The sequence below is a fragment of the Thalia democratica genome, unplaced genomic scaffold (assembly GCF_965202585.1).
Source record: "Thalia democratica unplaced genomic scaffold, ktThaDemo2.hap1.1 HAP1_SCAFFOLD_596, whole genome shotgun sequence".
Lineage (NCBI taxonomy): Eukaryota > Metazoa > Chordata > Thaliacea > Salpida > Salpidae > Thalia > Thalia democratica.
The window spans coordinates 45,001-57,060 of NW_028139612.1; the positions used below are offsets into that span (position 1 = coordinate 45,001).

General features: G+C 34.6%; 4 non-coding genes and 1 pseudogene across 4 annotated transcripts; all 5 read left to right on the forward strand.

Moving 5' to 3' along the window:
- Positions 1-1,115: 1,115 nt before the first annotated feature.
- On the forward strand, positions 1,116-1,234 carry LOC145846740 (5S ribosomal RNA). Its single transcript, XR_014370872.1, has one exon. It is a non-coding gene; the product is annotated as a 5S ribosomal RNA (ribosomal RNA).
- A 2,759-nt stretch (positions 1,235-3,993) lies between these two features.
- LOC145846716 (5S ribosomal RNA) lies at positions 3,994-4,112 on the forward strand. The gene has a single exon (XR_014370853.1). It is a non-coding gene; the product is annotated as a 5S ribosomal RNA (ribosomal RNA).
- Positions 4,113-7,991: 3,879 nt separating this feature from the next.
- On the forward strand, positions 7,992-9,799 carry LOC145846731 (small subunit ribosomal RNA). The gene has a single exon (XR_014370867.1). It is a non-coding gene; the product is annotated as a small subunit ribosomal RNA (ribosomal RNA).
- A 185-nt stretch (positions 9,800-9,984) lies between these two features.
- LOC145846720 (5.8S ribosomal RNA) lies at positions 9,985-10,137 on the forward strand. Its single transcript, XR_014370857.1, has one exon. It is a non-coding gene; the product is annotated as a 5.8S ribosomal RNA (ribosomal RNA).
- Positions 10,138-10,359: 222 nt separating this feature from the next.
- Positions 10,360-12,060, forward strand: LOC145846737 (large subunit ribosomal RNA; annotated as a pseudogene; the record flags this gene model as incomplete).

Consider the following 12,060-nt stretch of genomic DNA (forward strand, 5'->3'; position numbering starts at 1 on the left):
GGGGGTCGAAATAACATTTTTTCATCATGCTTCAAATGGGCTGAAAAATTTTTTACGGGGTCTCTGGACCAAACAAAAACGATCTGTCGAGTCAGAATTCCAAAAATCGAAAATTCCCGAAATTTCTGTACTTAAGAGGCGGGGCGCCCACTATCGACAAAAGTGTGCCAAAACCCACAAACGTTGTGTTACGCGCGCTAAGATAAATACAAGCCTGATTGCTGAAAATGTATTCTATTTGAATAAGGTAAGTATCAACACCAAGGAAGCAATTCCTTTATTATAAACTCATACTCTGACATTGCGCTAATATTGCTCGTGAATTGTTATTTAGTTTAAAAGTATAATTTATATTACTTTTATTTTATTTTAATTCTATATAATAACTATTTTATATTTTTATTAAAAAATTTCTTGTTTAGTTTCCAAGCAACCACAGTTACGTTTATATGTTTAATTCTATTGTATTCTATATTTATCGATAATTTAATAAATGTTTTAAAAGACTATTCTGGTTTTCCACGCTCTCTTCAAAAATGTGAGTTCTTTTAATTCTTCCACTTAATTATTCATTTTAAAGTAAAACAACTAGTTATACATATTATTATATTATAATGTATGTGTATTATATACTATTATTTTATAACATAAACATAGTTGAGTTATTAAATTAAACGTCAAATATTTTATTACCTAAAATTAAGTTAATCGTAAAATCTGATGTAGTATGAGATATTCTTTAGAAACTAACTATAAATATTCTTGAAGTAAAACAATACAATCTATAAATAGAACAATGAGAAATAGTAAAACAAACTAAACACAACATGTTTATTTTAACATTATTTTTTAATTAGTTTAATCACTTACTTCTAATCATAGTATTTAATATAGAATATAGTCAACAATCTTTTAAACAAAGTCTTAAATAAAGTTACAGGGAGTAATTGTAATTAAAACACCAAAAAAAAAAGGTTTTAATAAAAAAAATAATTACATCAAGTTAAAATTTTATAAGGATTAATTTTAAAATATCAAATCGATTGTAAATCAAGTGCAAATAGGTTTTTTAAACAAACCGAAGGGTTTATAAAGGCTTGTAAACGCTCTCAAACGCCTACGACCATACCACACTGAGCACACCCCATCTCGTCCGATCTGGGAAGTTAAGCAGTGTCGGGCGTGGTTAGTACTTAGATGGGTGACCGCTTGGGAATACCACGTGCCGTAGGCTTTTGCTTTTTGAATTCATCTTTTTTGTACTATTTTTCTTTCTGACCTATTTATACTTATTACTCGTTTATTTACATTTCTTTAACGCTTAAAAGAAAAGTAAATTCTAGTTATTAGCAAATAAAAACTCAAGCCAATCAGATAACGTTATTTGCTGTTTAAACCAATTAGAGCGCTAAAAAAGTGGTTTGACCAGTTTGAGATATCGAAAAAAAAATGGCACCATCTTGTAGAGTACAATTTTCTGAGTTAAAATTAATACAATTAGTCTTTTATACTAAAACTTTAAAGTTTTTTTGTCCAAAAACAAATAAAAGCGTGGCTACTTGAAAAATCAAACGAAAATAAATTTTGCACTTTTGTATTGTGAGTCATAATAAGTTATTTACTGTTACCAACAGATACTAGCAAAAGCTTTTTAAAGTTTTGTATTAACTTAATGTATTTGTAATTACTTTTACTTAATAGAAACTATTGAATTACGTTTACTTAGTTTACTTTTGTATGTGTATTAAATATATAGCAATTTTGTTTGAATAAGGACTATTAAACTATTAAAAGAAAACTATCAAAGTTTACTAACTCAAAAGCTAAATCTTAGTTTTATTGTTATAAACATTTATGTTGTAATTTACTAATAACTAAATGAGTTTATTTCAAACAAAAAGATTTAAATAATGTTATGTTATGTCAAGCCTACTATATGAGGTATATAGGTATATAAGGTATACAAGCTTATGTTTGAAAATTATAATAAGAAAAATAAAAATAAATACTTAGTTGGTAAAATTTGTATGTTTTAATATGCAAATTAGAGTTAGTATAGAAGTTTTTTTTTAAATATAATAAATATAAATATTTAGTTACTAATAATAAACTAAAATACCAATTTTGTAGTTATTACAAAAAAAAAACTTATCTTACTTAAAGTTCACTGTAATTGAAATATTATACAAAAGCTTCATAATTATAAGCTTTGAATAACTTTACTTCATAAAAAGTTAGTGTTTTGTGTATTGACTTTATGATTATTTTATTTTAGTAACTGTTAGTTTTATACTTTAATAAAAGAAATATGGTTAACAAGTAAGTTAAAAATGAAAGAAGCATAAAAAAACACACTAATTAACTGCTTATTCAATAGTTTGATTATTTAATTATTTTTCTGTTATATAGTTTAATCGTATTGTATAAAAAATACAGAGAGTTCAAATACATAGTTTTTTTTTCTAAGAAAATTTAATTCTTTAATAATAAGTAGTAATTTAAATAAAAAATAATACAAATAAAGTTATACAATATATATACAATAGTTTGTCAAACTAGGCAAACACTACTAGGCAAAAAACAAACTAGGCAAAAAACCTACAAAGTAGGCCACCACTACAATCCAATGTTCCAACTGGAAATTCAATGAGATCGTTACTGTACTTGTGATGAACGTTGATAATCCCCAAGATTGTAAGTCGAAGGCCTTACCCAACCTAACCAGCGCACTGGTTTTCTTACAACTGAATTAATCAACATTTAATATTGAATATAATCATTATTGATAGATAGAGGAATGTTGACAATCAACAACAGATTGTAGGTCAAAGGCATTACTCGACCCAAGTACCCACAACCTAGATTGATCAACATTTATTAGATAGATTTGTTTATTGATAGATAGAGGAATATTGTCAATCCACAACAGATTGTAAGTCAAAGGCATTACTCGACCCAAGTACCCACAACCTAGATTGAACAACATTTGTTAGATAGATTAGTTAGATAGATAAATAGTACAGTATAATCTCAAAGAATTTGAAGCCCGAACATTGAACGATAGTGGTGTTTCGTGACGACTAGCGGGATTCGATCTCTCAACCTTCTGCTTATGAGTCAGCTGATAAGACCACTGACCCACCGCGCCACGACAAAGATAAAGAAATATTTTGCTATATAAATAGGTTGATTTTTCAGTGAACTTCAAGTGTCAATTTTTCAGTGTCAATTACAGTGAACTTCAAGTAAGATATACAACAGTATATATATTTCCGAGTCTGACTTTGAGTACTTTTTATATATTATTAACAAGATTTTTTAGGAGTAATATCTGTTTAGTTCTTTAATATATCTTTAAAATAATAATATTTTTTAAGGTGTTTAAAACTTTTAGAAGCTGTATGTAATGTCTTTTAGTTTAATAGTTCTTTAAATTAGTAAAAAAAAATAAACATGGTTGAGTTATCAAATTAAACAAAATAGAACGTCAAGTATTTAATTACTAAAATTAATTTAATTAAAAAAAATCTCAGGTAATCTAAAATGTCAGGAATTATTTAAAAATAAATATAAATTTAAAACTTATTATATTGAAAAGATTGATGAATAATACTCTTGAATGTATGCAATGTTTGTATTTGTAATGCAATAACATAAATGGATAGATCAATGACAAATTGTAAACATATTGTATTATTTTATTTTACGATTTTATTTTATTTATTTAATAATTCAATAAACTTTACTTCTACTTGTCCTGGTCTTAGGTAATTTATAGATAACAATAATTTAAACAAACACTTTTGTACAGTTACAATACAGTTTTAGTACAGTTTGGGAGTAACTGTTGATTAAAAAAACAAAAAAAAAGTTAATTCAGGTTAAAATTTTATAAGGAATAATTTTAAAATATCAAATCGATTGTAAATCAAGTGCAAATAGGTTTTTTAAACAAACCGAAGGGTTTATAAAGGCTTGTAAACGCTTTCAAACGCCTACGACCATACCACACTGAGCACACCCCATCTCGTCCGATCTGGGAAGTTAAGCAGTGTCGGGCGTGGTTAGTACTTAGATGGGTGACCGCTTGGGAATACCACGTGCCGTAGGCTTTTGCTTTTTGAATTCATCTTTTTTGAATATATTGTACTATTTTTCTTTCTGACCTATTTATACTTATTACTCGTTTATTTACATTTCTTTAACGCTTAAAAGAAAAGTAAATTCTAGTTATTAGCAAATAAAAACTCAAGCCTATCAGATAACGTTATTTGCTGTTTAAACCAATTAGAGCGCTAAAAAAGTGGTTTGACCAGTTTGAGATATCGAAAAAATAATGGCACCATCTTGTAGAGTACAATTTTCTGAGTTAAAATTAATACAATTAGTTTTTTTATACTAAAACTTTAAAGTCTTTTTGTCCACAAACAAATAAAAGCGTGGCTACTTGAAAAATCAAACGAAAATAAATTTTGCACTTTTGTATTGTGAGTCATAATAAGTTATTTACTGTTACCAACAGATACTAGCAAAAGCTTTTAAAAGTTTTGTATTAACTTAATGTATTTGTACTTAGTTTAAATTAATAGAGTTTATTTGGTTTACTTTATTATGTGTATTGAATGTGCTAGTATCTAAAAATAAATACAACTAAAACAAAACAAACAAGGAGAGTACTTGAATAGAACCAACACAATTTACAGACCAGTTGTGTACTAAATTTAAAGAAATTCTGAATAGTGAATATGCAATTATTATTATAAGTTCAAAGTTCAATTTAATTTAAATTAATGTATTTTGTAAATTGGTTTTATTTAATAGATAGTAGTGAATTACTTTATTTAATTTACTTTAGTATGTGTTGTATAACTTAATTTAAACCAGAAGCAAAACGGGATTATACTTTCAATAAACTACACAATTTACAGACCAGTTGTGTACTAAATAAAAAGCTATTGTGAATAGTGAATATGCAATTATTATTATAAGTTTATAAGTTCACAGTTTACAAAAGCTTTACAATTTAGTTATTATTTTGTTCATATTTGCATATCTAATTTATGAAAAGTTAGTGTTATGTGTTTTGGCTTTTTAATTTCTTTATTTGTACAACTGTTAGTTTTATATTCTAAAGAAACATTTTTAAATAAATATGTTTAACAAGTAACTTAAAAATGGAAGAAATATATTGTATATATTGAACTATTTATATTTATTCTAGCTATTTGCTTAGTGTATTTATTAATGTGATTATTTTATTTTGTTGTTTGTCTTATAGTTTAATCGTATTGTGTTGAAATATATTTAACAAATACAGAGGTTTAAAGTAAGTTTAAATGAAAATAAAATAAGACATATAGTTGAAATATAAGTTTAAAAAAATATTTTTTTTTATTTCTTTGTTTGTTTGATTGTTTGTTTATTATATAATCGCGACGTTTCATTTTATTACTTTTAAGCATACTAAATATAATAATAGGCATAGTTAGAGGAAAAATTCAATTAGTTTCTAACGTAATAAAAAAGTTTATTTCCACAAATAAATAAATACCTGAAAAATCAAATGAAAAATAAATTTCGCACTCTTGTATTGTGAGTCATAATAGGTTATTTACTGTTACCAACAGATACTAGCGAAGGCTTTTTAAAGTTCTATGTTAATTCAATGTATTTGTACTTAGTTTTATTAAAATGACAGTATTGATGGTTACGTTTATTAAGTATGTTTATTTAACGTTATGTAACTCAAGTAAAACCAGAAGCAAATAAGGAGACTACTTTCAATAAACTACACAATTTACATACCAATTGTATACTAAACTTAAAGCTATTCTATTCTATTTTATTCTTGATAGTTATTTTAAAGTTATTAAATTATACAAATGTATTTTATAAAGTAGTTTTATAAAGTTACTATAGTTTTTTTAACTTACTATAGTATGTGTTATATAACTTTAATTAAACTAGAAGCAAAAAGGGAGACTACTTTAAATAAACTACACAATTTATTGTTATATATAACTCTAATAAAACCAGAAGCAAAAAGGGAGACTACTTTAAATGAACTACACAATTTATTGTTATATATAACTCTAATAAAACCAGAAGCAAAAAGGGAGACTACTTTAAATGAACTACACAAATTAAAAATATATTATTATTTATAAATCAATCGTGTTGTGTTTCAAAATAAATTTTTCAAATAATGATTTACAAGTATTTATCAGTTATTTAGTTTTCTTTTTATAGTTTAGCCGTATTGTTTTATTTATTTGTTATTATCTTTATTTAATTGTTTGCTTATTATATTTATCGCCATGTGCTTAAAAAATAAAACAACTATAAAGATTTAAAAAGTAAGTTTAAATAAAAATAAAATGAAACATATAAAATAAATTTATGATTTTTTTATTATTATTATTATTTTTATTTAATTGTTTGCTTAACATATTTATCGCGATGTGCTTAAAAGAATAGAACAAATACAAAGGTTTAAATAAATAAAAATGTAAGTTTTAAATAAAATAAAATGAAACATACAAAATAAGCTTATGATTTTTTATTATCATTTTTATTATTTTTATTTCATTGTTTGTTTATTATATCTATCGCGATGTGCTTGAAAAATAAAACAACTATAAAGGTTTAAAAAGTAAGTTTAAATAAATATAAAATGAAACATATAAAATAAGCTTATGTTTGATTTTTTTATTTTATTTTTATTTAATTGTTTGCTTATTATATTTATCGCGATGTGCTTAAAAGAATAGAACAAATACAAAGGTTTAAATTGTAAGTTTTAAATAAAATAAAATGAAACATACAAAATAAGCTTATGATTTATTATTATTATTATTATTATTTTTATTTCATTGTTTGTTTATTATATCTATCGCGATGTGCTTAAAAAATAAAACAACTATAAAGGTTTAAAAGGAAGTTTAAATAAAGATAAAATGAAACATATAAAATAAGCTTTTGTTTGATTTTTTTATTTTATTTTTATTTATTTTTATTTAATTGTTTGTTTATTATATTTATCGCGATCTGCTTAAAAAAATAAAACGAGTATTAAGGTTTGAAAGGTAAGTTTAAATAAAAATAAAATGAAACATATAAAATAAGCTTATGTTTTTTTTTTTTTTTATTATTATTATTATTTTCATTCAATTTTTTGTTTATTATATTTATCGCAATGTGCTTAAAACGATAAAACAAGTATAAAGATTTAAAAAGTAAGTTTAAATAAAAAATAATACAAATAAAGTTTATTTATAATAAACAAACATATTTAAAACATTAAAAAAAGTAGTTTATATATATTATTTTTTATTTATTTCTTTTAAACATATTAAATAAAGTATAAAAAAAGTATTAAAACATTTAAACGTAGCATAAATAAGCTTAAAACATTAAAATAATTGAAAAGAAACAAACAAATTGAAAAAAATCGGCAAAAAAAGTTCAACAGCAACATTTGAGCATCATACACGTATGCATTACTTTACACTAGTGAGAGAGACGTGTTTGTGCGTTCGGTCGACTTGGCGAGAAAGCGGGCTTAAAGCATTACTGTTTAGCACCCGAGGCGCGGCTATTGCAGCGGCGGCGAACGTGCTATGTAAACGCATTGGAGCAGCGTATGAAAAACTACAAGCGTCCAGCGGCGGTAGGCTTATAGCTTTGCGAAGTCGTCGAGACGAGTAGCCGACGCAGGCAGGCACGGCTCGAGGCGGGTAACTGCAGCAGACAGATGGCGTGTTGCTGCTGACGAGTTAACCGGCAGAAGGCAAACGGTTGGTCGGGAGAAAGAACAGTCAGTTGTATAGCTGCATGCTGCAGTCGACGCGGGCTGGCGCTTTAAACAGCAAAAGGCCGGCGCCGACTTTCAGTAACGTTCGCAAGGCTTTTAAGCCGAGTGATAGAAAAGGTCTGTATTTATACAGTAAAAACGCTCAGTCGAGCAACGGGTTTAAACGCCCTCGGATAGTTATCTGGTTGATCCTGCCAGTAGTCATATGCTTGTCTCAAAGATTAAGCCATGCAAGTGTAAGTACGAGCTCACGTACAGTGAAACTGCGAATGGCTCATTAAATCAGTTATGGTTCATTTGATTGTACGCTTTTACATGGATAACTGTGGCAATTCTAGAGCTAATACATGCGTAAAGCGCCGAACTGACGTGAGGCGCGCATTTATCAGACCAAAACTAACCGGCTTTCGGGTCGTTACAATGGTGACTCTGGATAAGCTTGCGGATCGCACGGCCTAGTGCTGGCGACATCTCATTAAAGCAACTGCCCTATCAACTATCGTCGGTACGGTATCGGCCTACCGAGGTTGTAACGGGTGACGGAGAATCAGGGTTCGATTCCGGAGAGGGAGCCTGAGAAACGGCTACCACATCCAAGGAAGGCAGCAGGCGCGCAAATTACCCATTCCCGGCTCGGGGAGGTAGTGACGAAAAATAACAATGCAGACCTCGTACGAGGTCCTGCAATTGGAATGAGTACACTTTAAACTTTTTAACGAGTATCCATTGGAGGGCAAGTCTGGTGCCAGCAGCCGCGGTAATTCCAGCTCCAAAAGTGTATATTTAAGTTGTTGCGGTTGAAAAGCTCGTAGTTGGATATAGGGACGGCGAGGTTGGTCGGTCGAAAGGCTAGCACTGGCCTCGTTGTTCTTGTTGGTCGGTGCCTTCGCGGTGCTCTTAACTGAGTGTTGCGGTGGTCCGGCAAGTTTACCTTGAAAAAATTAGAGTGTTCAAAGCAGGCTTTACGCTTGTATAATGTTGCATGGAATAATGGAATAGGACCTCGGTTCTATTTTGTTGGTTTTCGGAGCACGAGGTAATGATTAATAGGAACGGACGGGGGCATCCGTACTGTGCCGTTAGAGGTGAAATTCTTGGATCGGCGCAAGACGAACGACTGCGAAAGCATTTGCCAAGAATGTTTTCTTTAATCAAGAGCGAAAGTCAGAGGTTCGAAGACGATCAGATACCGTCCTAGTTCTGACCTTAAACGATGCCGACTAGCGATCGGGCAGTGTCGAACTTAAGAACTGTCCGGCAGCTTCCGGGAAACCAAAGTCTTTGGGTTCCGGGGGAAGTATGGTTGCAAAGCTGAAACTTAAAGGAATTGACGGAAGGGCACCACCAGGAGTGGAGCCTGCGGCTTAATTTGACTCAACACGGGAAATCTCACCCGGCCCGGACACAGCGAGGATTGACAGATTGAGAGCTCTTTCTTGATTCTGTGGGTGGTGGTGCATGGCCGTTCTTAGTTGGTGGAGCGATTTGTCTGGTTAATTCCGATAACGAACGAGACTCTTACTTGCTAAATAGCTGCTCGACCCATTGGGTCGGAGACAACTTCTTAGAGGGACTAGTGGCGTTTAGCCACACGAGATTGAGCAATAACAGGTCTGTGATGCCCTTAGATGTTCGGGGCCGCACGCGCGCTACACTGACCGGATCATCGTGTGTTCCCTAGGCCGAAAGGTCCGGGTAATCCGTTGAACCCCGGTCGTGCTAGGGATAGGGACTTGCAATTGTTTCCCTTGAACGAGGAATTCCCAGTAAGCGCGAGTCATTAGCTTGCGTTGATTACGTCCCTGCCCTTTGTACACACCGCCCGTCGCTACTACCGATTGAATGGTTTAGTGAGGTCCTCCGATTGAGCCTGGTACGTGCGGCAACGCACTCGCCGGTGTTCGAAAAGACGATCGAACTTGATCATTTAGAGGAAGTAAAAGTCGTAACAAGGTTTCCGTAGGTGAACCTGCGGAAGGATCATTAACGAATCGAAATTTGATTTCAAGCGACGTCTCTTCTTTTAAGAAGGGACCGAGCCCTGTAACTGTTATAGTTCGGTCGCGTTGCTTCCTGACAGCGGGAGTAATAATTCAGCACGCAAGTGCTGGCGCGGCCGCTTCTTTTTGAACACGATTTTTTGGTTGCATTGAGATTGATTAACACGAGAGATCTCTTAGCGGTGGATCACTCGGCTCGAGCGTCGATGAAGGACGGAGCTAGCTCCGAGAAGTAATGTGAATTGCAGGACACATTGAGCATCGATATTCTGAACGCGTATTGCGGCCTCGGGTAATCCTGGGGCCACGTCCGTCTCAGGGTCTTTAACACACCGATCCTTTCATTAGTTTGAAAGTGCCTGCGACTCGTTTCTGTATTAAGGAGCGTGTCGTCAAAGACAGCTGGTCTGGCGATTTCACAGCTGAAGCGTGAGCAGCCTGCTGGCCTCGGGTGAGGTAGCAACGACGGTAGGTGCTCGAGAATAAGTTAAGTGACTTCAAAAGGCCGACGTACAAAGCGCATGTACTTTTATAGTACATCACTTTTGACCTGAGATCGGGCGGGACGACCCGCTGAACTTAAGCATATCACTAAGCGGAGGAAAAGAAACTAACAAGGATTCCCCTAGTAACGGCGAGTGAAGCGGGATAAGCCCAGCGCTAAATCCGAGCCTTTTTGGAGGGCGAGGAAATGTAGCGTATGGAATTCAGCATGCGGCGAACCAACGACTGCCCACGTTCTTCTGATCGAGGCCTTTTCCCAGAGCGGGTGTTAGGCCCTTGGCGGCGGTCGTAATTCGTCCTAGCGGTTTTCCCGGAGTCGGGTTGTTTGGAAATGCAGCCCTAAGCGGGTGGTAAACTCCATCTAAGGCTAAATACTGGCTCGAGACCGATAGCGAACAAGTACCGTGAGGGAAAGTTGAAAAGCACTTTGAAGAGAGAGTTAAAGAGTACGTGAAACCGCTTGGAGGCAAACGGAGGCGCCCATCGAGTCGCCGGACGTTTTCAGGCGCTGCGAGAGCTGTCCTACTGTTTGAGTGATCTTCGGAGACTCTTACGGTTGCGCTGGCGTCGCGGCGCTGCACTAGCGTTCGGCGAGGGCCGCGACCGGTTGCTGGGCTGACTTTGGTCGTTCGCAAGGTAGCTCTTCTTCGGAAGAGTGTTATAGGCGTTCGATTAGCTTCGGCTCGGCGACCGAGGAGAGATTCCGCGTCGGTCTTCGGACAGGCTGCGTGTTGATCGCTGGAACACGGCTTTGGAAACTGCTCGCAGTCTCTAGAGTTTGTACAAGGCCTTCTTCGCGTTAGCGCTCAGACGCCAGGGGTCTGCGGCTTAAGCTGGCCACGTCTCCGACCCGTCTTGAAACACGGACCAAGGAGTCTAACACGCGCGCGAGGTGTTGGGCAGTACGAAACCCGAAAGCACAGTGAAGGCAAACGAGGCGAGATCCTTTCATTAGGCGCATCGCCGGCCGATCCCATAGGCCGCGTCCTAGGGGTCGAGCAAGAGCGTGCTTGTTGGGACCCGAAAGATGGTGAACTATGCCTGAACAGGCTGAAGCCAGAGGAAACTCTGGTGGAGGGCCGTAGCGGTTCTGACGTGCAAATCGATCGTCGAATTTGGGCATAGGGGCGAAAGACTAATCGAACCATCTAGTAGCTGGTTCCTTCCGAAGTTTCCCTCAGGATAGCTGGCGCTTAGTCGCAGTTTTATCTGGTAAAGCGAATGATTAGAGGCCTTGGGGACGAAACGACCTCAACCTATTCTCAAACTTTAAATTGGTAAGAAGCCGGACTCACTCAATTGGAGTCTCGGCACGTGAATGCGAGTGCCAAGTGGGCCACTCTTGGTAAGCAGGACTGGCGATGCGGGATGAACCGAACGTTCGGTTAAGGCGTCCGATGCAGGGACGTTCATGAGAGACCACAAAAGGTGTTGGTTGATATAGACAGCAGGACGGTGGCCATGGAAGTCGGAAACCGCTAAGGAGTGTGTAACAACTCACCTGCCGAATCAATCAGCCCTGAAAATGGATGACGCTCGAACGTCGAGCCTATACCGAACCGTCGCGGCAGTACGGGCACACGGTGCGATAAGCCGCGACGAGTAGGAAGGCCGCGGCGGCCAGCGCAGAAGCTTTGGGCGTGAGCCCGAGTGGAGCGGCCGTCGGTGCAGATCTTGGTGGAAGTAGCAAATATTCAAACGAGAACTTTGAAGGCCGAAGTGGAGAAGGGTTCCATGTGAACA